Raw genomic sequence first — 26,878 nt, forward strand, 5'->3', positions numbered from 1 at the left:
TTAAAGTTTTACAAAGTATGGAATAGATAATAAAAAAAAATTTCCAAATTCGAGCTTCCAGGTGCCCTTGTTCAGGTGGAGGACTATTCAGAATTTAATGATTTTAGGTACCACTTTTTGCGAGAAACATACATAAATTCATGTAGATTCTTCATTATTTAATTTCTTTAAATATAATACACGACGATAATATTTGGTGGCAACAATTTGAAAAGTGATTTGACGCGAAATGCCGTTTTGATATTAATAGCCGTCTGGGCTAAAAGCTCATTTCGGCTAAAAATACAAAATAATTCTTCAGTATTACATGCCGATCATAATTTTCTTTTAATCAACAGTTGTTGCTAGAACAAGAAATTTTACATTAAAATTCAATTATTCCGCAACTGTATCAACATAAGTTTTATGCAATTATGTACTTCGCGGCAGAATAATCGTTTATGCATTGCGTGAGAATGTGTTTCTATTAATATTTTAGATTCATTTTTATTTTCAGCAACTATATAACTGAAATTTGAATTTTAGGAAGTTTTCCGTTTTATATTGAAGAACATACATTACATGTTCAGTTCGAATTTATCATAAAAATTAATTTGACATCTTAAGACAACCATTCTTTTTAATCCTATATATAAATCTTTATAACTGTTTTTATCTCTTGATAAGCGAAATTTCGGCTAACGCTACTTCGCGATTGCGAAAAATGGAGGTCACAGAATCTAGTTTCGTTAACCGAAAAAGAAATAAGAAGAGAAGTTTCGCTTTCACGAAGAAGGCTAAATAATGTAAACACAGTCCAACGCTTGTTTTATGAAATAATGGCACAACACAATTGATTTTCAAAAGATAAATAGATTTCATCTCAGCATATCATTTTGCCTATATACCATATACACTCAGTATCGTTTAACGTTTCAGAATTATTTCATTACATTAGGAAGATTTTTTTTTGGAGGAGTGTGTGAATATTTTTTTTAAATACTTAAATCAATAAAATTGCACGTAGCTCTTTACATAATGCCCTTAAAGTTAATGAAATGTTTCACAAGAATGCTGTACTTTGGCAATTTTTTACTGTATCTGTCCCTTCATAGAACTATGCAATTTAGACTCTTTAGGTAGTCAAACATATTTCACATGGCTGAATCAAAATTTACCAGTATTTGGGCTGTATATTTATTCTTATATTACTGTCATTATAAAAGCGAGAAACCGTATGGAAATGCAGGATAAAACAGAATTATTATGGCTTACTTTTATAATCAAAATCTTGTCATATATTACCGCTAGCACGATTTTATTTCTAAAATGACAAAGGCCGATGCCGTCCGGAAAGAAAGATAAAATGAAATAAATAAAATAAAATACACACATACACAAAATTAAATCTGAAAGCTTTCAGATTTTATATTACGCCCGAAGAGAAGATTTTTTTTTCCTTTTTACACACACATACACGTTTCGAAAGCAATTGGGCTAAAAATATTTAAAAACAGCATCTTTGGAATCTCCGATAGACAGCCTTGCGCGCTGGAGATAAAAACGTTTTAGTCCGTGCACAGTTGCCACTACTCAGAAATTGTTGAGATTTTTATAAAAAATTCGTTTAAAAAAAGTTTTATAAAAATTCGAAATAGACAATAAAAAAATCGAAATTCAAAATTCAGGCTTCCAGGTGGCCATATTCGGGTGGAGGACTACGTTATTCAAAGTTTGATAGCTCTAGGTATCATTGTTTTTTCACAGTGCCAGAAACATCCATACATTTATGCAGACCCTACATTATTTAATTTCTTTAAATATAATACAGGGCGATAATATTTAGTGGCAACAATCTGAAAAGTGACTCAACGCTTTGATGCTATGATCGTGTCAACGCTATGATCCGACGCAATGATCAACGCTATGATCCGACGCAAAATGCCGTTTCGGGACTGACAGCCCTTCCAGGCTAACGACCATTTGGGCTAATAAATAATGATTATTAAAATTAAATAAAGTGATAACTAAAAATTCATGAATTAGATTACAGATAATTAAGTAATAAATTAAAATATTGAAGCTAATCTTATTTAGAGCTTCTACTGGAACAGCGATTTTACTCAAAATTCTGAAAAGTATGGGATCGGATCCATTGCAGTCCGCTTAAATTTAAGTCCTGTTTCAACTAGCTTCGGTTATAAATAACTTAATACACTTTTTCTTTAAAAAAAATAATAAATTTAGTTTATATCATGAAGAAAAACAAACCAGTTGTTTGCTTACCGGATGTTTAATCATAAAATTGATAAATTAAAAGTGAAACTTCTTCATATAGAAATAAACACTCAACTCCGTTATCACCAAAACGCTAAATAAAATCTTGCTCACTAAGATTGCTACTGCGAGATGCAATGAAAAACTAATCTTATTGTTCTATTGTTAGGAGGTATGTTTTCTGATTACTTTAGTTTTTCTAATGATAAGACATAATGAAAACTAGATAAAAGCAGTAATGTAAACAGATGATGGTCTTAGATTTTATATTAGCTTCTGTCATTTAAATTCTTCCTTTGAAGGGGTTTTATGCCCTTTCTTCAACAGAGTTATTTCTATGAGACAGTAGATATTTATTTATACTAACATAGAAAATTTCGAATTTGGTTTTCGAACAGGTTCACAGTTTTCGTACAGAACACTACGAAACAGAATTCGGTATGCTATCAACGGGAAATTTAGTATACTAAAATCATTTATTCAAGGTGACATCGAAGTATGCATGATGAAGAAGACTGATTGCGAATATTTTAACAGATGCGTAATGTTCAACTTCTACAACTATATACAGAATATAGACGCCCTGTTCATGCGGACAAGTAACGGATTTCAGAATGCAATCGACTTTTATCAAAAACTAACAAAATCCATCAACAAAAACGTCCTCAATAATTTAAATTTTTAATATAAAATGCCATTTTAACCAAATGCCATTTTATAAGCAAATTTTGCAGTAGAATCTCACAACAATCCAAAATCATTAAGTTTAATAGCTAAGAAATAAGTAGATTCTAGAATCTGATTTAAAAGGATAATTCAAATACATTTTAAAAATAGTTTAAATTAATCTCATGTGATTAGAAACAGAACAATTTTAAAGACTAAGTACATAAAAATCTGATGTGGACACCATATGGCTTCCTTATACGGCCTATTACATTATACACGTTTCATTTAAACGTATTTCCTCGAATTTCATTAGATATATATTTCTCATTCAATTAATTCAGTTCTCACTTCGTGGCAAGGCAAAAATACATACAACCTCAAAATATCTTTATTAACTATTGAAAAATATAGAAAAACATAAAACACCAAATACAGTTAACCCTTTGCGGCACAGTGTATCCGGTCTAAACACACCTAAAACTTTCCTTCTGTACGCACAGAAAAATTGAATTGAAAAGGATTTATAGGTTACTCTGAACCTTCTTTATTTATAGTATATGGCAGCTCAACACAAACCAGTTCATATATTTCAGCCATGTTTAGTTTTTTAAGACCCTCATTTTTCAAAGAAATCCTCCAGATTTTTTTTAGGGTATAAAAGGAATTGTTTGAAAAGAAATTTCTATGTTATTTTTTGGCTGTATGCTAATCTCCTTATTCTATATTAGTTTTACATTTTACCTTGAAATCTTGTTTAAAATCAAATGGCGAACCCTAGGTGTGCCCAGACCGGGCTCACCGATAATCTAGGACAACTGAGAGTCTGTATTCTTTGTTTCTCCGCATCTCATCAGTCAATTCATTGACAGCAATGTTCGTTTCAGCACTCTTTTCGAAGCTCTATTCAATCAGTGTGCGCGCTTTGGGCACATCCATAGAATTAAAAGACAAGTGCTATCTTCACAAAGTTTTACTTGTGTAATCCTCTAGGCCTAGTTAGACTGCCTACTTTTTTTAAATCAAAACTCCGACTTTAAAAGGTAGCGTGCCGGAAAGGGTTAAAACAGCTTAAAAGAAACAAATTTTACAATTAAAATTGGAGTTTCCACACAAAACGAGCAATTCGGACAGCGGCAAAGAAGGCAGATTTTTCGGTGCACAAAGAGACTGAAGATGCAGAAACTGACTTAATTCACTATTCTGCTAAGTCTAAAATGTAAACAAACAAATGGCTACTCCGTTAGATTTAGTCTCACTTTTTAAATTGTTGATAATTCTACAACTATTGCATGCAAATTAAATAGAGACATAAAAACCTCCGGAACATAAGAACAACATAATTCAATTACTTAAAATGCACAATTTATCAACATATAGGAATAAAAAACTGACCTCACCGAGCCGAATAACAGCGTGGATATATATATATATATATATAAGAAAAATTGTAGAAAGCTCGCCATATATATATATACACACACACTTTTGGTGCGGCTGACTGCAATTAAAAAAGGCGGCATACAACTACATGTTACAGCAGTTCCATATACAAAATTTCAACGTTTTCTGAGGCTACTCATTTTTGAGTTGGGCGAAATACATACGTACGTATGTACGTACAGACGTCAAGAAAAAAAAACTATTCTGAATCCATTTTAAATGCATTTCTTAATCCGTTCTGGGAAAAAGAGATCTTTATTCTGACCGTACATGTCACGCAAAAAACATCATTCAGATGGATATTCGAGAGCAGTTTAAATGAATATTTTCTTTGAAATATATGATACCCGAAATTTGTCGAAATTAAAATACTTCCTTTATTTTCGTACAAGGAAGTAAAAAAGATGGAACGTTCCCTGCATAAATAAAACTACAATATTTGGAAATGCACATCTGATAAACACAGATAACACTTGAAAATATTTTACTATTTAAAATCACTATCGATAATATATAAAATATATAAAAAAAGTAACATAAAAAGTGCGAATTTTAAAAGGAAAAGAAATTCATTTCCTTAAAAACGATTCCTCTTTCGTTTTGTCAATACTCGCAGTGGAAATCATTTCAACAATACCATCTATAGAAAATCGCATAAAAATTTCCTTAGTTGACAAATTTCCTTAGTTAAGATACCAGTTCGAAACAAATGGTTTCATTTTGAGATAATTTAGCATTGCATAGAAACACTGTACATTGAACAAAGACGAATGAGGAAAACTACTGCACAGACAGAGGCCACAAAAATCAGTAATTGATAAAAGTGGAAGGTTCCGCCGTTTATAGTCACAAAACAATTTGTTTCCTGCTTGAAAAAATTTGTTTTTTCGCAATAATATTCGATTGCAATTAGATCTCTAGATAAATATCTGGTTCATAAATATCAGATTTCGATAAAGAATTTTAAAAAAGTAGATGTTGAGAAATAAAAATTTCTGACGACAGCTTATTATGTGAAATACGAAACGTCTTCTGCTACTTTTAAATTAATACTTCTTTCAAAACAGCATGTAAACAAGCTGTGGAATTGAAGGATATGTTTTTATGGTTTACGAAGAGAAAATATTCCTATTCTATAATTGCGAAAGCTTACTAGCGGCCGAGCGGTAAAATCGCCGAGCACTGGTAGTTTCGACCTGGGTTTGATTCCAAGAGCACGGGCTAGCTACATGGCCGTTTTCGTGGTTTTTTTCGTGTATAACGTATATACGAGAGAGTTTCCCTTAAAACGTCCTCCATGAAGGCATACCTTCCTTTAGGCAGATAGCCCTAGTGTGCTGCGGCATAATCAGTTAAACCAAATCCATAGTTGAAAAACGTTGTTAACGTTTCCAAGGGCAAAATAAGCTACATTATTGATCGGAAAAAAAAAAAAAAAAAAAAAAAAAAAAACGTCAATACAAGGAAAGATGATTTCACAGGAATACCTCAAAAAAGATGAATACTGTTTCTTAACGTCTCCTAAAAAGGAAATGGTTGGTAACAAGAGAAAAATCTGCCGACGTAGAAATCAATTGCAAAGTCTTTACATACATCTGTAGCAACAATAACTAAAATATTAAACTAAGATTTAAGCTAAAAAGCAATGTTTTCCAGCTTTTGCAGAGGCATGCACCTCAACGCAGAACAGTTCGTAGAATCCTGTACGAAAACTACTTAACTGAAGATTTTGACATGTAATACATTTGACATAATACATGATAGAATACATTTGATATAATGCATATGTATGTATAACGAATGATAAATACATTTGACATTATATCATTCGTTATACATAAAAAAATATTTTTGTTTACTAACTAAATATTTCATACAAATGTTTAATATAATGTCACAAACAGTTGGTCTTTTCAGGAAGAAAAATCACGGAATGTTTATTTAAGGAAAGCACTTGGTGATCATATTATGATTATATTACAGGTTGTATTTCAAAATGATTCTGCCTAACAAATTTCAAATATTACAATTTTGAAAATTCTGTAGGGCGATTTTTAAACCTGCTCTGCCTCCTAAATTAAAGCCACTTCTTAACATTCAGATTTTTAAGGCTCTCAAAACGGAAATGCATCATAATCTTTGATAAATTTACTTTGGCTTACATAAATTACTACAATAAAAACTCCATTTTTTTATCAAAAACGAAGGGGAAAAATGTACAAACCTGGTTCCTTCAAAGCTCAGAAAATTTCAGTAACGGTTTATGACTGTCACAGGATTCTATTACAGTGGGAAATTAAGTGTAAGAAGAGTGGGAGTAATGTTAAAATCAACTCTACGTACTTATCAAGGGAAAGTTTTAAGTCCGATATTTACACAAGAAATTCCATTTCTGTGTCCCAATGGTTTCCAAAGATTGAAACTTCATCAAGACAAAGCAACAAATCATACTTCGAAAATTAACATTGCATTCCTTGAAAAATTGAAGACTGATACACGTACTTCATATATATCTTCTTAACGTATTCCTGCAAAGTTCCTTGCCGTTTTACTTAGGTCTCTTGAAAAGAGCTCTTTCTAAGCGCAGACCTACCATGACTGATGGACACTGGAAAGTAGAAGAGGAATAGAAGTGCACATTTGAAATCATGTACAAAAAGTGCTTACAAATCTCTCAAAAAATTAGATACAGTTGGTTCTTACATGCTTTCTTTCTGAAAGAACATTGCAAGTGATTGAATTAGATTTGATTATTTAGTTTATGCAGATCCCTCGCTATTTGCCTAAGCTCTATCTATCTCTGATTGCCTAAGCTCTATCTATCTATTTGATTGCGATAACTTTAAGAAATGGTATCTAAAAATGGACTAGGAGTAGAGGACTGTACCCTTCTACCTCTCGTCTAACCTCGAAAGATGATTTCCAGTTAAACTAATTTTAAGTGCTCACATGCTGAAAAGACATACAATCAGAAATGTTCATATCTTATCTTACCCGAGATTTGAACCCAGAACCTTAAAGTATGGTAATCCATCAGTCTGCGCTAGCCACCCTACTATCTGGGGCGGCAGAATTATGAGGGATAAATAATTGGAGTGTATGCAGTCTACTTTCAATCAGGCTGGAATTAAATCTAAAGAATTTTTAAATATTTTAAAAGATTCACTTAAAAAATTTTAACATCACAGTTTTATTTAAATTTTAATGGTCCGAAACTGTGTGAAATTAATGAGAAACTTAAGCAAAAGGATGTACGCATTTAGAATATATTTTAAACATCAAAATACTATAACAAATGAAAATGCATAAAAGAACTAAAACAATGAAAGACGTAAGAAGTACACATTGAAACTACCGCAATTTAACGGATTTAAAAAAAGAACTATTTAGAACAAGCTCCTACGAATCAGTCTTAATCTGCTCACTGAAACATTCACTTCCTCCAGGAGGACAAATAAGAAAGTTTCTGAAATCGTAAACTCCATTACAATAGTCTGATTACAATATAATAGCAGTGAAACATACGGCAAATTACATAACGGACATCCGCATGACTTGAGCAAGACAGAAAAGAAAGCTGTTACGATTACATTTCTTTTATTAACTTAAGAGTTAACCAACCAAAATTTAAAAATTAACTTACATTATTGCCTCACACTGATTTGCTTTAGAGATAGATATCCTTTATTCGAACCAGCACACCTTATATTTAGGATATGCGTAGGTTGGAAAGTAACACAGCACGAAGAACAAAACCAGGACTGAAATCCGCATGTACTGTCTGTCTACGAGAAGTTTGTCGCACCTCACGACATAGCGAAAACTTCGTCGCTCAGCAGGTGGAAGAAAATGGTCGTTCGAAAGACTATACACACTACAATAGGTGCCTGATACGTGGGAACTCGGAATCAGAGGCCGTGAAATTCAGCCTGAGAAGGCATGGTTTCCAGCCAGAAGGAAAAAAATAATAAAAAAAGGAAAATTCAAAAACGAAAAGCACTTGCAAGCAGTACAGAGGGAAGGAAAAACTGTTCAAGCTTCATTTGTCAAATGGTCGTATTCCGGTTCAAGTAGCACACCTATAAGTGAAGCGCTTAGAATATAATCCGCCTAAGTCAGGACGCGATCTGAAAACCGTTATCACAATCTCGGTACAACAAGTAGCATGAAGAGAATGACAATGTGGAAGGAAAATAATGCGAACGAAAATATATCATTTACCATTTTTTACTACGTGTTAACAATGGAGGAAAAATCAAGCGGTCAAAATGGATGAAAATGGCAGACGTTTGAAAGGCATATCTTTTTTGACAGGCGAAAGTGGAATAGCCAGTAAATCTGCTTCATTTTTCGCGAAATTTTTCAAGAACCTATTTATTGTAAACTTTAATCTAATAGGAAAATATTTCTAGTGCATTTTCTTCGAAATAAGTAATGTAATTAATTACTTTGATGTTTTAAAAAATTAGATAATGTTTTGTGTGGGAAACTCTTGTCATTTATTTTCTAAAAAACATTTACTGTATTTTTTTAATTACTAATGTCTACTAAATATTAAAGCTTTTAAATGGTGCCCATTGTACATCCGGGAGTTATATAATCCCACATAAGGGACTGAATGGACTAGATTTATCGGATTTTGGCAACACCTACTATATACAACTATTGTCTAAAAGGAGGGACTGATTAGATTTCAGGATAAAAAGGAAGGACTGATTAAATTTCGGTACAAAAGTAGCACCAGCATCTGATCCTTATCAGAGTACCAGAGGTAGACACTGCACGGCTTTAAATGGGTTATCGAAACGCCAAAGAAAGATGTATCAATTATCAGCCATAGTCAGCTAGCCGACTGCATTCAATTCACTTGATGACTAACTTCTCATTTAGTTAATCATGGGCTGCGATTTGAAATTCAAATAAAACATCATATATTTGAGCCTAGAAAACAACTGAATGAAACACAACGTGTTACTCCCGGCTATTACTCAGCCGGACCACGTATCTGAGAAAGGATGGACTCAACTAGATAACAAGATAGGTAGTGCTAATATATCGAGAGATTGTAAGATTAGTAAAAATTTGAATATTTTTCTTTCCATTAAAATGAAAGAAAAATATTACAATATGTGCTACATTAAAATTCTAAAGATCCATAATGACTTAAGTATGTAAGGTAAGCCTTCGTTATCCGCACTCAAGTAAAACTGAAGTAAAGTATGAAATTTAAGCAAGTAAAAACTGAACCAAGTAAAATTGAAATACGTACTCTCATCCCTCATATACTAAAATTTTTCGGAGTTTATTGTTTTATTTTCCTATTTTTATTTCTTACAAATGTGTCTTACAGTATTTAGGGTTCTATTTCCGGCCTGTCTTCTCTTACTTCTGAGTTCTTCCCAGACATATGGCCAGACCAGCACACCTTCTGGTATTGGTGATGAAAGTTGTAAGATGGATTACGGAATTATTTGATTCCGTGGATTCTAATAATAAATAATGAAATCTTCCACAATAAATGCTTGTTGGGGCAAATTATGGCCTTTAATTGGAACTAATGGTAGAACTTCAGATATAACTGTTATGGTAGCTCATACAGTAGTCACAGCATAAAATCTTAGATAGGATTTGAATAGTGAAAGAAATAGATATAGAAGAAAATGCTCTTACGCCACGATCATTAGAAGTTGATACTGAAAGCACGTTATCGCGATTCAGAACAAAGAAAGATATTTTAGAGTAAAAAAAAATTGAAAGGAAGGTGTAAAGTAAGATTTCTTAATAAGATGTTTTCTATGGCAGCACAGTTAACGGATTGCAGTTTCGAATTGAACGCTCTCAAGGAAAGAAAGAAAACTTAAGTTTAAAAGAGGTACTTGGAATTTAGTGAGCCCTACGAAGACTTATGGTTTCAAAAATTTCGCTAAAACTGAAAATAAAAAGAGGCAATAAACTCTACAGTTTTTTAAAGTAGTTATTGGCTTATATATTGACTACCTTTTAATTGAATTATTTTACAGTTTTAAATGGAATTAGGATACTTTAATAAACTTTCTCTATCTATCTGTATTATTATCATCTCGGTGAATATCTAATACTGCAAACTCATCAATTTGCACAGTCTTATTATCCACGCAACGCTACAAGAAGCTAACCCCCTCGGATAATGAGGGATTATTGTATTTTCACGAAACTAACTAGTTATTTTATAAAAAGAATGTATTACAATGAGAAAATACATTGATTACATTATTATTCATATCACAGTACCAGTTGCTAGACGGATAATGCTCGACGGCAGCCATAGTAGCGAACTATATTTATAAAACAACGCTTTTGTTTGGATTCTTAAGCTGCATTCACCAAATATATTTCTCAAACAACTGATACAAAAGTCTTTTCATTTAATTTTCTCTTGTTAAACAGCCTGTTGAAAGTGACTTTTTTAATGACCAGAAAAACGTATCCACTGTTGAGCATATAAATGATTTCTTGGAATAGAGGTCGGTTGGTTAACTTATTCTGTGCGCAGTACTTTGATTCCTGTTTGGATTCCCTCGCATCGAAGACCTCGAGATAATGTTTCTCTTACTTTGAAAACTGTTATTTATTTATTTATTTCTCTAGCATGTGAAGCGAAACTGAATGGGAGGCACTTGAGCAGCGGAGCATTCAAGCGTGCCCCCACAAATGTGTTGTTCTTAGTGGAAATGCTCCATACCAGTCGGGTTTTTTGAGTGATCACCTGGATTTTCTGTTTTTCGAGGTGCTACAATGATAAATTTTTATTTCAACTAGGAATAAAGGTGCCCATTGGCTTATCCGATTGCATTAGAAGACGTTTAAGTATTACGCCACTTCTATTCTGAACACAAAGTAATAAAAATGTACAACATAATGCAATGGAAAATTATACCCAATAATATTCGGAATAAAAAAATCATTCTAGGTAAAACTGCATAAATTTCGTAAAATATGACATACTCTAAATATTTTTATTATAGAATATTTATCGCTAAATTCGTAAAAGATGTGAAAACTAGCAATTTCCTTGCTACCACATGTCACGGAATACCTGGCTCAAAGAGGCCCACCAGCGGCCGAGCTTTAGAGTCGCTGAACACTGGTAGTTCGGTTCGAGGTTCGAATCCCGCGAACGGGCTGCCTGCATGGGCGTTTTCGTGGTTTACCCCACGTGTAACGTATATACGAGACAGTTTGCCTTAGAAAGTCCTCCATGAAGGCATCCCTTCCCTTAGGCAGCTAGCCCTCGAGGCTTTGCAGTAATCACATAAACCTGGCCTAGAAAAGAAAGGAAGTAGAAGAAGAAACCTCTTACTGAGACATCCTAAAACTTCTTGAGCGCTTTTGGAATAAACCTAACAACGCATTTTCGAGTCCATTATCTAGCAAACTATGAAATTATGTGTGTATTCACGACTTCCTCTGAAATTCCAATTTCAGTTTCTCTGACAAAACGGAATAACTTCTCTGATCAAACCATAAAAACTAGTTATCACATTAAATATGAATTAAATAAGTTTATACATTTACTACAATGCCTTAATTAAGAACATAATAAATTTAATTTATTCTATTTATTGCAGTAAAAAATGAAAGAAATATGTTTAGTATAAAAATGCACGTAACTCGTTCAAGAAAGCAAGTTATCTTTTTAAAACCGAATATGGAAAACTATTCATTCTGCAAAAGAAATTTACAACACTACCTCATTTATAATAAATAAAAGGAACAGCAACAACAACAACAACCAAAAAAAAAAAAAAAAAAACTCAGAACTATTATTTTAGACTACTGCCACAATCCTTTCGCAAACATAATAACCGGCCACGAATAACTGTAATACAACAGAATGCCATTCATTTGCACCTGAATACTTATGAAGAATTAGTGACTACTTATTAACTTACCAACAACAGCCGCAATAACTTATTAACAGTCCTTTGTAAAATCTTCAATTTCAGTGCAACTGCGTAACAAAAGTATGATTGAGATTATAGTAAAAATTGTTGATATTTCTTTTTTCCTCCATCTTTGCTTTAAAAGCTATTTCTCATTTTTGATAGTTCTCAGAATGGCAATGTCACAAGCCTTACACTGTAGCGAAGAGCTGCGATGCTGATTTTGGCAATTGTTTGACAATAATTCTTTAATCCATGAGACAGAAAACATGCAGACAGAAAACTTCCTAGATAAGTAGCTGAGATAAGCTGTTATATGAAAACGTAAATCCTGTTCACAATATTTAAAAAAGGTTTATGAGCGTAATTCCTCAGATAAGAAAGTCTAATTCCAGTGCAGCACTTTTAGAAGGAAAGAGGTTTTCTCAAAAAGGAATAAAAAAATGAAACTCAGGCCATTAGTGATGACCATAAGCTCATATACAAATTTCCTTAAATCATTTGAGGTTAAGCAATGAATATGTTCATTTACAAAGAGAAATAAATTTAATCATTTGGGGTGATTATTTTTATTTTTAATAAAGATAGAAAATGTCTCGAAGGTATTTCTTTCGAGCAGTATTATAGAATATAATAAAAGAAAAAAACTATTTACCTATTCAAATTTAGGAAAAAAAAGAACTACGTATGGGGAAAAAAGCATTTTAGTAAATAGCCGATAGGGAAAATTTTGAGGTCAGAAATAAATACTCTGAAGTCGCACAGTCATGTCGCGTTCACGATCACACGCAATGATATTGAGATATTTTGAAATCGTTGCAAATTTTTGAGGTGACAAACAAATTTCCACCTCGCAAAAGCTAGGTCATCTACATATGCTCTGGATTAGAAAGATTGCGTTTCTAGCAACATTTTGAAGATCATGTTGTTTCTCATGGTACAATTTACATCCCAAAAGAAGCAATGAACCGTGTTGTTCTTGCTCCACATTCAAAAAAGATAAAAGAGGGAAAGATTGAGACATGGGAAAGCTGAATGAAATGAAGCTGAGGAATAATAATACTGAGAAATTGATGGAAACAACAAAGGGTATTATCTCTCATGCGGCGGCTCATAATAAGAAAGAACGTACCCAAAACCTCGAAGCCAGACCCATTTAGGCCAAAGATAATTCACATCAAGGTGAATTATGTTATTTTGAGAGCCGATGCAAAACTGAATTGGCTGCCCCATCTTCGCTGAAAATCACTGAAGATCAAATTTGCCAGCATATCAGTCAGGTCATTGCAGTTATAGGTAACTCAGCACAAATTATTCGTAACCATATTTCCGGTACAAATCGCAATTACAACTCATTTCAGCGGACAGAATCATCTTCATTAGTATACATCATAGCTATCTGCGTCTTTGGCTTACACTTTGCCAGAGGTAGCTAGCCCTCACTTCATTTCGACAGTACTTATCCCATAGGGTTAATTTGATACACAATTTGTTTTAACCCTCCAGGCGGCAAGGCCGTATATATGCGTTCGAAAATAATGGCTCTCATAGCGGCAAGGCAGCATATATGCGTCCAAATATTTTGGTCCTCATGGCGGCAAGGCAGCATATATACGTAAACTTAAATTTTGGCACGAAACGGCAAAGCAGCATATATACGGCCTGTCTCAGAGTGCCCTCCCCTCTCTGCTCTTAATGTAAACTGACAGGTGATAATTTTTCTCTGCGGGAGGTAATTGAGGAGAGGATATTAGGATATTATCTATTCTCTAGGGGCAAATGGGTTTTATCGTTAGGTTTTGAATAACAGCTCGGAATAAATAGCTCGTTCAAAACTTCCAGCTGTTCTGTGCTTATACCAGCTATAATAAACTTAAATGTTTATATTCGTAAAGAGAATTTTCATTTTCCTGCCTAATTATTCTCCAAATTTTAGATGCAGTTTGGCAAAATGTAATTGGAATTAAAATTAAAATTGCAAGAAACTGCAACAATATTTTGAAATATGTGATTTCAATTATATTGCAATTGTAATTAGCTTCGCAATTACAATTAGAAAGTAAGTACTTTTTAAATGCAACAATAATGTATGTAATTGCATTTTAATTCTTAAGTCTTACAATTACAATGCAATGATAATTACAAACATTATAATTATATAATCTAATTACAATTACAAATTTTATTGCATCTAATCACAACTACGGTAATATTAGCTAATTACAACGTAATTTTAACTGCAATTGCAGTAGGTAATTATAACTACGTAATTAGGAAAGTAATTGTCTCTGATAATTAGAATTACTTAACATAGTGAAATTATGATCATAATTGTAATTCTAAGTGTAGTATGCAATTACTAAGTAGTTATAGTTAAAAAGTAGCTGTTTTTTTAATTACAATTACAATTTACGTAATTTCATTTAAATTACAATTACTTTATATTTGTGAAATCCAATTTCATATTCAATGCAACTGCAATCATATAATCTAATTACAATTACACTGTCATTGTAACTCCAGTAAGTAATTATAATAATGTAATTAGGATAGCAATTGTTTCTGATAAAAGAAGTTACGGAGCCCAGGAAAATCATGATCTTAATTGCAAATGTAATTGCAGAATGCAATTGAAAACACATAGTAATTGGAATAATATTATGCAATTATCTTGTAATTACAATGTAACAATTTTTAATTACATATACAATTTACTCAAATGCATTTTAATTATAATTGCATTTTAATTGTGAAATCTAATTGAATAAACAGTATAACTGTAATTATATAATCTAATAAAAATTACAATGGAATTGTAATGACCTCTTAATTAAAATTGCGCAGCAGATGATTGTAACTATTTAATCAGAAAAACAACTGCCCCTTATAATTTCAGTGACATAGGCTAAGGAAATCGTAATAATATTTGAAAATTACAGTCAATAATATTATATTCGAAATGTTTCTGCATTTTAGATAATGAGTTTTTAAATAATACAACGGGATAATCACCTATAAGAAAAATATTAATATTTTCTGTCATGTCTTCTGAATCATCTTACATATATTGTAGTTTGTGGTACCAGCATAAATAGGAGTTTATTTAAAGGAAATATTTTATATAAACCGAAATGCACATAACGTTAGTAAGCAAATATGTATGCTTATGATCTTCGATATACATGTGAACTTAAATTACAAGATTAAGGGAAAGCAAGCAAAGAGTTTATGCCAGTGCAAAGGGATGTTTTCGCAAAGGATTTGTTACGGGACGCCTGTCTTGTTTACATTACACAAGAAATAAATCATAAAAATTACATTTATCCTTTTCTTTTCAGAAAGGAGATCATCAAGGACTAAACTAAGTCTCATAATTTTATCCAGCTTATTGCTTTAGCTGGTAAAAAAGGATTCTGATCAGCAATCAGTATGCTTAATTGCTGTGTGTATTAGACATTTTACTAAATCCATTTATTATGAATTACCGCCCAGACAGTGAAGCGGTTCGTGACTCTGGTTGCCGTACCGAAGAGCCTGGGTTCGAATCCCGGATAGGGCATGAATGTAATTTGTTCGTCCTCTTCATAGGTGGCAACGGTGGCCCACGTATTAGTTCCCTCCTTAATAACATGACCGGCCTTAGTAGTGATCAATGTCTATAAACGGCTACTACCTGCCATTGGAAAAAAAAATTACGAACTGGTCTTTTATTCAACATAACACACATTTTCCATAAATAGTTAAAATGCATTATTCAGTTACAAGTGAAAGTACTTGCATGAACTATTTTCCATCATTGTTTCACGTAACAACAAATAAAAGTACAACTTTTTCTTATGCATTTGTGATTGTCATATTATTTGGATTACGGTAAAGACTGCAAAGATGCTTCTGTAGAGGACTTTCTAAGGGAAACTGGCTCATGTTCACATCATCCGTTAATAAAAGCAGGAAAAGATCTTTATTTAATTGAATGCAACGACACGTTTAAGAAGAATGATGTACTCATAGAGAACTTTCTAAAATAAAATGATTTGTATTCATGTTACACATAAGGAAATCCACGGAGCTATCTAAACATTTAGATTGTTTGCCAAAATGGGCATCCGATTTGAACTAGTAGTATTCAAAAGACGATTCATTACTCTGCTGAGCGAAAAATCTGATTGCTTTTGAAGTTATATTGTAATTCGAACAATCATTGTATTACAATTATTATTATTATTATTATTTTATTTTTTCCCCAATGGCAGATTGGGAACAGTTACAGTGCAACACAGTCCATTAGTCTATACAAGGCCAGAAGTTGCAGTCACTTTATTATGGAGGCATCTAATATGTGGACCACTATCGCCTCCTATGAAAGGACGAACAGTTAAAGCCATGCCTTCTACGGGATTCGAACCCAGGCCCTTCGGTATCGCAGTCAGGCTTCCCTAACCACTATACCATCTGGGCGGCACAATTACAATTATAACTGCATTAGTTGTAGTTTTAACTACAAAGTAACTACAATGAATTACCAGCTTTTCTCAGTCAATAACAGATAGCTTAAACTTTAAAGATAAATGGAAGGTCTTATAATTTGTCGAATGGCAATATTCTAAGAATGTGTAGTCTCCAGGATGGTCAAAGTTTAATTACAGTCTTACATTTCGCATACTCGCAGCACTTGCCCAAAGGCTGTTCCAAGATTATTTCTGTTCACCTCATCCATTAATTTTGGAGACAGAATCATGTCTAGAGACATTTTTTTTCTGAGGACAGTATTTTATATAATAGAAAAAAATAATAATAATGCGTCTCCCTCAAGGTGCAGGAAACAACGAGTACTGATAAATTTAATTGAAATTACAATTATAATTCTAGTTAATACAAATACAATGTTACTTTAATGGTTAGAATTAGTTCTAATGGCAAAAATATCAAATGAGTGTTATAGATTAGTATACTTATCACAATATTCAACTTTTAATACCGTTTTATTTTATTTAGCTTATCACAATATTGAGCTTTTTAATACCGTCGGTACTGAAAAAATGTTTTACTACTGTCATGAAATGTATATTCGATAATAGTAGTTTCTCATTGATGTTTTTCTTATATATTTTTCTGCATAATTCATAAATGTTTGCAATGGAAATAATTCTGAGGCTTTTGTAATACTTCTAAAGTTTCATGAAATAAAGTTCCATTAAGGTATACTTGAAGGAGACTCTCAGTGCAAGCACTCGAAAAGAAGTTATGCTACATTTACATATTATGAAATGGTTGAATGTACAGTATTTACTTGTAACAGCGGTGCTCAATATATCGCGTTTTCTGAAAGAATGCATATGTTGCCTAAAATCGAATTTAAATCACTATAATCAGAATAATTGGCTAAAGTATTAAATTGTAATTTTTACAGCATCAATCGAATTAGTGGATTTTATTGAAGATAAAAATGTGTTGACATTGACAAGCTATATTAGTTTTTGTACTATAATGAATGCTAGCTAGTAGCTATATGAATATAATGAATGTACTATAATGAATGCTACCTAGTAGCTACTCTAGCTAATAGCTAGAGTAAAACTCAGGATATGGTAACATTAAATAAATAAAATTAAAAAAAAAAAAAAAAGAAGAAGAAGCAGAAAACAAAAGCGAAAAGGAACTGAATACATTCGGAAAGAGAAGGCTTACTATGGTGAAACATTAGAAACGTGTAGACAAAGTGTTAGTACTTATATGTGAGAAAATACTAAGGACAAATTGAAATACATCATAGCTACGTTTGGTGCTTTCTGTATTATTTGTATCAATATTAATATAAGTACCGAAAAATACTTAAAAAATAGGTATTTTCGAAAATTTAAAGGAAAAAAATTGCAGTCTGAAAATTTATAGCAGCAAAACTTTTGAAGTAATTTGATGCCTTCTGAAGGTCGCCATGAATATAACAATTTATAACTGTCAGCTTTTACAACTTGGAATCAGATAAACTCTATTGTTTGGTAAACCGGACTGTCTAGTAATGTTTTCGGTACTGTCTAGTTTCCGGGAATGGCGATGTATGCAAGCTTTCTCCTCTTTCTGCCCTAAGAATAAACAGCTCATAGGGGAATTCTGAAAAATATATAGCCCTTTCATATACGCACTCATACTCTGATATTCACAATAGCGTTTCTTTATTTAGATAGCTTTGAGCATGCAAATTCAGTAAAAATCAGAAAAGAAGTACCATACTTATAACAAAGCAGGTTATCTCAGTAAATGAAGGGAACTAAGTACCGGCGATGGCAAGATTTTCCCATGGTTTGAAAGACTAAGTAATTTATTCTTTCAGAAAATTTTCTCGGAAAGCAAATCATCACTTACGGATAGAAGAATGTTCTAAGAACTACGGGATAAATTTATAATGGGAATAAAAGAATGAAAGAAATCGAAAACTCTTTTCTAGTAATCATTTTACTCCTCGAAAGTTGGTTTCAGTATAACCTTTTTAAGGAAATGACACATGAAATGGATTTCAGAAATTGAATCTCGAAATCATCAATAACTATCCAATATTCTGCATTTGTAAATATTTATTTAATTCGCATTTCAACCAAATGTTGAAAACAGAGCGGAAAAAAATCTCTTTACAAAAGGCAAAAAAAAAAAAAAAAGATTCCCATTCTTTTTACAGTGATATTCCATTAAATTATATCAGAAAATCATATCACTGTTGAATGCAATAAATACTAATTTCAGACATGTTGCCTGTTTATGTTGTTAACTCTCTTTTGCAACTGAACACTGGTAGTTTTGCCTAAGTTTGAATTCCGGCGAAGGCGTTCGTTGCTTGGTATTTTGGTGAATTTTAGGTTGAATATACCAAACCAGTTTCCCTGAAAAAGTCATCTACAAACGCATCCTTTTCCTCAAGCAGGTGCCCATCGTATGCTGCCTGACGAATATGCAAGAATTTTTCTTCTTTTATACAGCTTTCATAATCACATATTACCCACCAGCGGCCGAGCGGTAAAGACGCTGAACACTGGTAGTTCGGTCCGTGGTTCGAATCCCGCGAACGGGCTGGCTGCATGGTCGTTTTCGTGGTTTCCCCCATGTGTAACGTGTATACGAGCCAGTTTCCTTTAGAAAGTCCTCCACGAAGGCATCCCTCCATTTAGGCAGATAACCTCGTGTGCTTTGCCTTGAATAGTACCATACCGATAATACCATAATCACATATTATATTATTGAACATTTTTAATTTGCAAAACTATAAGCTATGGAAAACTCAATGACATATTTATTTAGATTAATAAAAAGATAAAAATTAAATGCGTCATCGGCATCATTTTGTTAGTAATATCATTATATAATATTTCGTACTTTTTTTTTTTTTTTTTTTTTTTTTTTTTTTTTTTAGTGTACTGGGGAATTAAAGAAAATTTCTCAAAAGTATCATCATGTTTTCGTAAACTGATATATAGTGTTAAATTATTATATTATATTTCAGTTTATTATAGCAGAAATCGTAAATAGCTGCATTATGTATAGCTCTTGCTTTCACTGAGCTTTCGGAAGTTAATCTGCGTCCATCCGCATAATCGAGAAGCAGATCGATTTGTTTCTCAGTGCAATCGCTGTGGTATCTTAATTCTACTGACCGATGTTCTATAAATTTAAAATATTTTGCCCTGCCTAAATTATGTAGCTCTCTACATTCTAAAACTTTTGCCGTTGTCAAGTGCCAAATTCTTAGAATTTCGCCATCCCTAAATTTTCTTGTTCGATGCCTCTTTAAATTCTAAGAATTTTTCAGCCATTAATCTGCCTCCTGGCCAGACGTGCTTTTCGATGCCACATATGTCACTGAAAAAGGTTGAAAAATCGGAATTTTAAAAACAAACTTCCTACTTTTCATCAAATAAATTTTATCGATTAGCAGTGCTAAGGAAGCATTAAAACATTTATGTAATAAATACACAAATACTTCAGAAACATTTTTTTCTCTCTACTGAAGAAAGGCCTGTCTCTGACTACCTGCGAATTTGATTAAGTTTTATCCAAAATCTACGTCAAAGCGTTTCTTTTTGGCCTAATATTAAATTTTACATTGGCATGTTCATGTCCCTGCTTGATGTTGACAAGATTTATTCAAAACTTACTGTTCTTATTTTTTATTTTAAAACAAACAATTTAAATGGAAATCCTCAGCTTGCTTTTATTTATTTAAATAATGACATTTGATAATGTGAATTGAGATCTCTAAGTAATTTGCGTATTTGAACCCAAAAAAATGTTAAACACCAATTTTGAAGCTTTTGTTTTGGTCTGCTTTATTTTTCCTTCAAACCACGCGAGAGCTATCCGCCTAAATGGAGGAATGCCTCCGTGGAGGACATTCTAAGAAAAACTTACTCGCGCCCACATTATGCACAGAGAAAACCACAAAAATTCCACTTTGAAACGTAAAAGTGTCTAATTTTTTAGAGCGAGATTTTCCTAACAATGAATTTTAGCAATTTAATACAAGTGCTATATTTAATTAAGAATTAAAACAATGTTCTTTTGTGATTTACGTAAGGTAACTCTTTCTGTCAATAATCATATGAAAATGCAACGAATTTCAGTACCATGTAATTTAGTTCGGAAACTGAGAGGTATCTGCGACATCTTGTCTATATGTAGAAAATATTTAATAAGGTTATTATGGGTGAAATTTGTTTCAAAATATTCAATATTTCATAATTTCTATGAACCAATAAATGCGATAAAGGTAAACTCCCCTTTTATAAATATGAAACAAGATAAACGAAATAAATTTGTGGTAAAATGAATTACAAACATTATGTCGAAATGACTGACACTGAGCATGTGTTTGTTATTTTAATAGTAATTTAATTATCAATTACATGTAGCTTTCAATAGGAATTAGGTATTTTAAGCCTCTTATAAATTTTTTCTTAGCGTTAAAGCTCGATAACATGAATAAAAAGCAGAAAATTAGTTAAACTACACTGTCTCACTAGTCGTAAGATTATATTACTGAAATATGCATATAAAAACAAATTAACATTCTATAAACGTACATTAAAATACCGAAACGCAATAAAAATCAATAACATTTATACTTAATAAGCTAAAAAGCCGGGGAAAAGGTCAGGCATGTGAATCACTAGAAGAGGCTCCAAATTGGCTATACGAATTTGAAAATTAATTTAATTATTAGGGGAGATAGGCTTCGTCAAACTTAAATCAATAAAACAAACCAAAAAAAATTGCAAGAAAACCTGGACATTAATGCAATATGCATTTCAGTGTTATTTCTTATTAATCAAAAACGAATTTTTTAACGTTTTCATTTGAAAATTATAAATAATTGGCCACATTATTTCTTTGAATTTATAAAACTACGATTAAAAATACTTTAAGAATTATGGTATAATTATGCTATAAGAGTTATGACATTTTGATTTAATGCAATTACTTTTGCTTAATACAAGTGAAGCTATTGTTATATTTATATGGACGCGCATTGACCTTTCTGCCTCAGATGAAAAAATATCTTGGCACGTCTCTGATAAGCAATTAAGATTAGAAATATGCACAAAATTAGTAACAAGGCAATACAAAACTTCCTTTTCTCTTTTGGATTTCCAGAAAAAAATATCTTTTTTCGTCTAACCAAAGCATGGACACAAAACGTGTTCCTTCCTCCGTAAGGGGCAAAAGCAGCCCATTTGCTTAATCGTCTCTAGACCGTAATCAAAGGACAGTAGGAAACCATCACTTAAGTGAAACGACTTGTTGATCGCCTTACAAGGAGGGGGGAAGAAAATCTAACAAAGGCCGTTTTCAGGACAATTTTGGTTCACTCTAAATGAAAAAAAAATTGTAAACATCGTTAATTTTTACTGCAGTTTTCCTGACGTAAATAGATTTGAATGCGAGCCGCCCAGTGGGTTAATGATAATATTGGCCGAATACCCTAATGAATTAGTCTAATCTCCAGACCTAAACACTGTAGAACGTGTCTGGGATGCTTTTGAGATGGCAATTGAAATTTTCCTTCCTCTTCCCAGAAAATTCAAGGGTATGAAGACAACGTCGCTGCAGAAATGTGGCAGAGGGATTCATAAACTGCCATATTTCTAGTATGAAGTATGAGAATTATATGGTTGTTAGATGGGACCTTAATCGCCATTAGCTTTATCGTTCAATCTTGCTACATCTGTTTTAAACTTCAGTCTTGTGCATGATCATGCCTGTATAACATGACTGTTGTACATTATATGTTTTGAGTTATATTCAAACTATATCCATAGCAAGTCTAGATATAATCCACCAAATGGGAGAATTCTTTTAATTTTGAAAACCTGCATATATATACAGGTATACGTAAGAAGAAATGGAATGTTCCTTTCAAGGATGTTTTTGCAACGTGAAAAATTTACGGCAAACTTTGTTCTTACTTTAACAATCTGAATTGGTAGCTAGGCAATTTATAACGGCAAAGCTTTTAAAAGAAATAGAGCCATATCAATGTTACAGCTGACAGAAACCCCAAGAATTTTATTCAAATAGTCTATTCAGTCATTATCAGTCGAACACCTGGAGAAGTACAAGTATTGTCAGCAACTGGTGATTCTAGTATTTTTTAAAAACTCAAAAATATCATTTTCATTAACATCTGACATATACAAAAACAATAATTAATTAACGAATGCAGTTTAAGGATGACATTCTAAACTTAGAAATAAGTCTTAAAATTCACACCAGTTCTTGCACTACTTACGAGATATTGAATTATGGTGTTATCAGGTTACAGCTAAAACACCCAAGAACACCTTAACACCTACAGCACCCTATCAGTTCCACTGTGATATGTAAGATAGTCAGGTTTATTAACGTTTTATTAGAATAGTTTATTAGAATAATTTTTCTTGAATTTTGGCTTCTTAATATATTAACAGAAATGATTTACTATTAGTATGCCATTTATACCATGAAGAAATTTTGAAAATATAATTTCCAGATTTAAATTTTAAAAAAATTATAAAATACTAAACTACTTCGCAATGTTTAACTTTTTAAACAAATTTCAGCCAATATTTTCAGTTTTCTGTTCCAATTACGATATTTTTAGAAAAAAAAATATATAAACAAATAGCATCAGCAAGTTTCGTAGAAATTATTATTTTTATTATTAGAATTCTCGCCGTCTCTTAATTTAAATACAAAATTTCCATAAATTTCTACTTCTCTGCAGTATTTTTTAAATGGTTTTACTGTAACAAGCAGAAGAAGGGTTGAAATATGAAACGATGAATGGCGATAAAAAATAAGAGAAGTTTAACTTTCCAGAAAATTATACATCGAATAAAATTACGAAATGTGGAATTTACATGACGAATCTGATTTCAAGTGATGTATTACAAACAACGGAATCAAATAATAAAAAATAAAGGATACATTTTTTATTCTTTTCCTACAAAGAATATAAACCTTTGAAATTAGGATTCTTTTCACTGAGCATAAATATGCATATGAAATTTGCTATTTCTTAATCAAACGAAAATTAAATCTGGCAAGTAGCATCCTTTTATTTGATATATGTTTTTAATGTAATAAGGAGATTTTTATTTCAGAAGTTTTATGCAGAATAAAAGGACAAACATGAAATACTACGTTTTCGTTCAGCATGAAAACTATAATTTATACAGTTGATTTCCTTTATTAATCCTAGATTTCTTATTACAGTTTCGCTAGATCTTGTGTTGCAATTCTAGATTTTCTATTGCATGTTAATATTGTTTGTTTTGGCCACTATAGAGCAGATTTGGTTCTGAAATGGGTTTTAGTTTATAATTATTTATCTTAAATAAAATTATAAGAAATTTTTAAGAAAATTTAATCTAGAAATAAAATTAGAAAATTAGTTGATCATACAAAATTGCAGTTTGCTTTCTGATTAAGTTGCAGTTTTAAGTGATCTTCCGTGTCTTGTATCTTCCATCATTTAAATAGTGTTTGTTTTGCTTCTTGGTCAGGATAAACAAAAAGGCTAAAAAGATTTTTCTTACAAATCTTTACTCTATTCGTTAATTATGCCAGTATTTAGGGCTCAAATCATGGAAATTTAATTTTTTGTTATTTCCTTTCCATTGTTTCAATTATACATAGATAAACAAACTCTCATAAGTGTCCAAAATATTTACTTGCATAGAAATAATTATTCATTTCATGAAGGAATTCATTAATGAAATTTACTTTTTCCTAAAATGAGGATAAAAAACTAATCTAATTATTACCATCCAATCCAATTTGATCAAGCTATTTCTTTAAATGCAAAATATTCCCCCGTCATTATCCAAAAGTGTGATCCAAGTGCATTGTATAAAGTATATTCCCTCACGAATTTCTCTATTTCAGAGTTTAATTTCAGTGCTTATAGAGTCAAAACAATAGCTTCTATCATTGAATATCATTGTAGAGAACCTTTGAAGTGGAAGTTGTTGACCGTTTAGATGCATGGCAGACAGTTACGGAAAAGCAAGTAAGATGCAATGAAAGTGAATGATTCGCAGCTGGAAAAACTTTAAAAACATGAAATTGCTGCTATCTCGAAACAAGAAGAGAACCATTCTACCAGTAACTGTCTGATGCAACAAATACTTAAGTCCAGATAGTAGATTTTAGAGCTTGTAATCCCAGCACACTTTTATATTGTGACAAACTGCACATAGAAAGCTTAAAAAGAAAGGCCTATTATGGCTGAAAGCCAATGGTATATGTTTCAGTGACCTATTTCACGACAACAGAGACCCTCTGAACTGGCGCAGAAGCCATCAAACATGGAATCTGCAAGCCTATGCAGAATGACATGTAGACATAGTGACAAGTATACATTCAAAACATGTGATTCTAAATTCGCTTATGTCGATCAGAGGCCAAAAATATATTGAAGCTGCGCAGATCTGATGGTTTGACTTCTTACACACGCGTTTAACATCGGTTCCTCGTCTTATCCAGATACATCGGGAGGAAGATTTAGTCTTGTCATGTATGTTAGGACGATCTCTTTAGAGGTCTTTCAAGTCTTTTTAGAGGCGTACGTGGACGTGACTCTGAACGATACTGAGCGTTCATCTAAGAACAAACCTAGCTCGTGCTTGAAAACCAATAAGCAAATAAGCTGGGAAGCTAAATCTACTGAATTAAATTCTATACGAAACTTACAATGCACTCCTGCAACAGCTATTGCACGGCGAATCATCCTTCTACGTATCTCAAGGCATCAAGGACTAAACTGATAAAGAATTTAATTTAAATTTCAAAACTAACTAACCACGTCATAGTAAACATGAAAATGCATTGTGACATACAGGATGATTACAAACGGCTATAACTATTTAATTGAAAAGAATTTATCGATGAGAAGTACATAGAATGTAGAAAAAAGTTCAAAATTTTGTTTACATACTTTATAATGTCTACTTGGTAACACGGACAGCACTTAAGCGGTAGTCCGTTTTACACCGTACATTCTGAAGCATATCTGGAGTAACTAACGCAAGCGCATTAGATTTTGAGTTCCGAAACTGTTTTCGGCAAAGGAAATATTGATGGTTATAATGGGGTTAGGTGAAAATGTTTATGCTTCCTTTGCCGAAAACAATTCCAGACTTCAAAATGTGTATTTCTAATGCGCTTGCATCTGTTCATATTCGGTGTTTCAATCCGTATTTTAATTTTGATGCTGTGCCATTATTCCAAATAAACTCATTCAATTTTATTTAAACAGTTCTGAGAAATCCATGTCAGTGCACATAAAGATAATTTTGGACATAGTATATGCAATAAAAAGTAACAATGAAAAAAATTAATTTTAGGTATTTGACTATAATTAGTGAAATTAATAGTAAATGATGCTAAATAAATACAGGCCACGTTTTTCATTTGAATCTATTACCATTCTATATCTAAGAATCCATGTAACTTAATAACGACTGAGCTTGTTTAAAATTTATTTGATAGTTTAAAAAACCTTTTGAAACTTCTGCAAGCATTTTAGAATCTGACTAAACAGCAAAAGGAAGTCAAAGCTTACGTAATAAGAAACAAATTCTATAGAAATAAAAGAGTATTTCCTTAAAAATTTCAATTATGAAGAACTTTTACCAAGCATAATAGGAAATTTTCATTGTTTTTGCTCAAGCACAAAAAAAAAAAAAAAAAAAAAAAAAAAAAAAAAAAAAACCAGACGATTTAAATACAGCATAGCAGCTTATAAAGAATAAAAGTAAAATTTCTGGTGAAGGATGTCTTTTTATTAATTTAAATTAAATAATAATAATAACAGCTGTTATTACCATTTTATTCTGAAATAACTGCTGAAATTTAAGAAACCGTTGTTTATACATTTGCAGGTATTTATATTTATTTTAACTAATAATTTAAAGTTTTATTTGAAACTTTCTTATAAGCCTTCATTTCCCTAATTGTCAGTGCCAGAATAGTTAAATGTTGTAGCGTGCGTAAACGAATACAAATTTTCTATTTTGAAGGAAGTAGTTAAAAGCCGAGTTTCGGTAGGAGAAAAAAGAGAGAGT

The 26,878-nt window shown here is 32.0% G+C and overlaps 1 protein-coding gene across 7 annotated transcripts in view; it reads right to left on the reverse strand.

Moving 5' to 3' along the window:
* Nucleotides 1-26,878, reverse strand: part of qtc (GRIP domain-containing protein quick-to-court) — a 224,451-nt gene that overhangs the window by 51,320 nt on the left and 146,253 nt on the right. Inside the window, exon 1 of one of the 7 annotated variants that reach the window (XM_035351412.2) lies at nucleotides 8,009-8,220. The exons of the other annotated variants lie outside the window; for them this stretch is intronic. The gene's annotated coding sequence lies outside the window, so the exon portion shown is untranslated. Of the gene's footprint in view, nucleotides 1-8,008; nucleotides 8,221-26,878 lie in introns of those variants that run through there. 7 annotated transcript variants of the gene reach the window in all.

Source organism: Stegodyphus dumicola, chromosome 7, assembly GCF_044657685.1.
Source record: "Stegodyphus dumicola isolate Sdum_Otavi_A_Nest chromosome 7, ASM4465768v1".
Taxonomy (NCBI): domain Eukaryota; kingdom Metazoa; phylum Arthropoda; class Arachnida; order Araneae; family Eresidae; genus Stegodyphus; species Stegodyphus dumicola.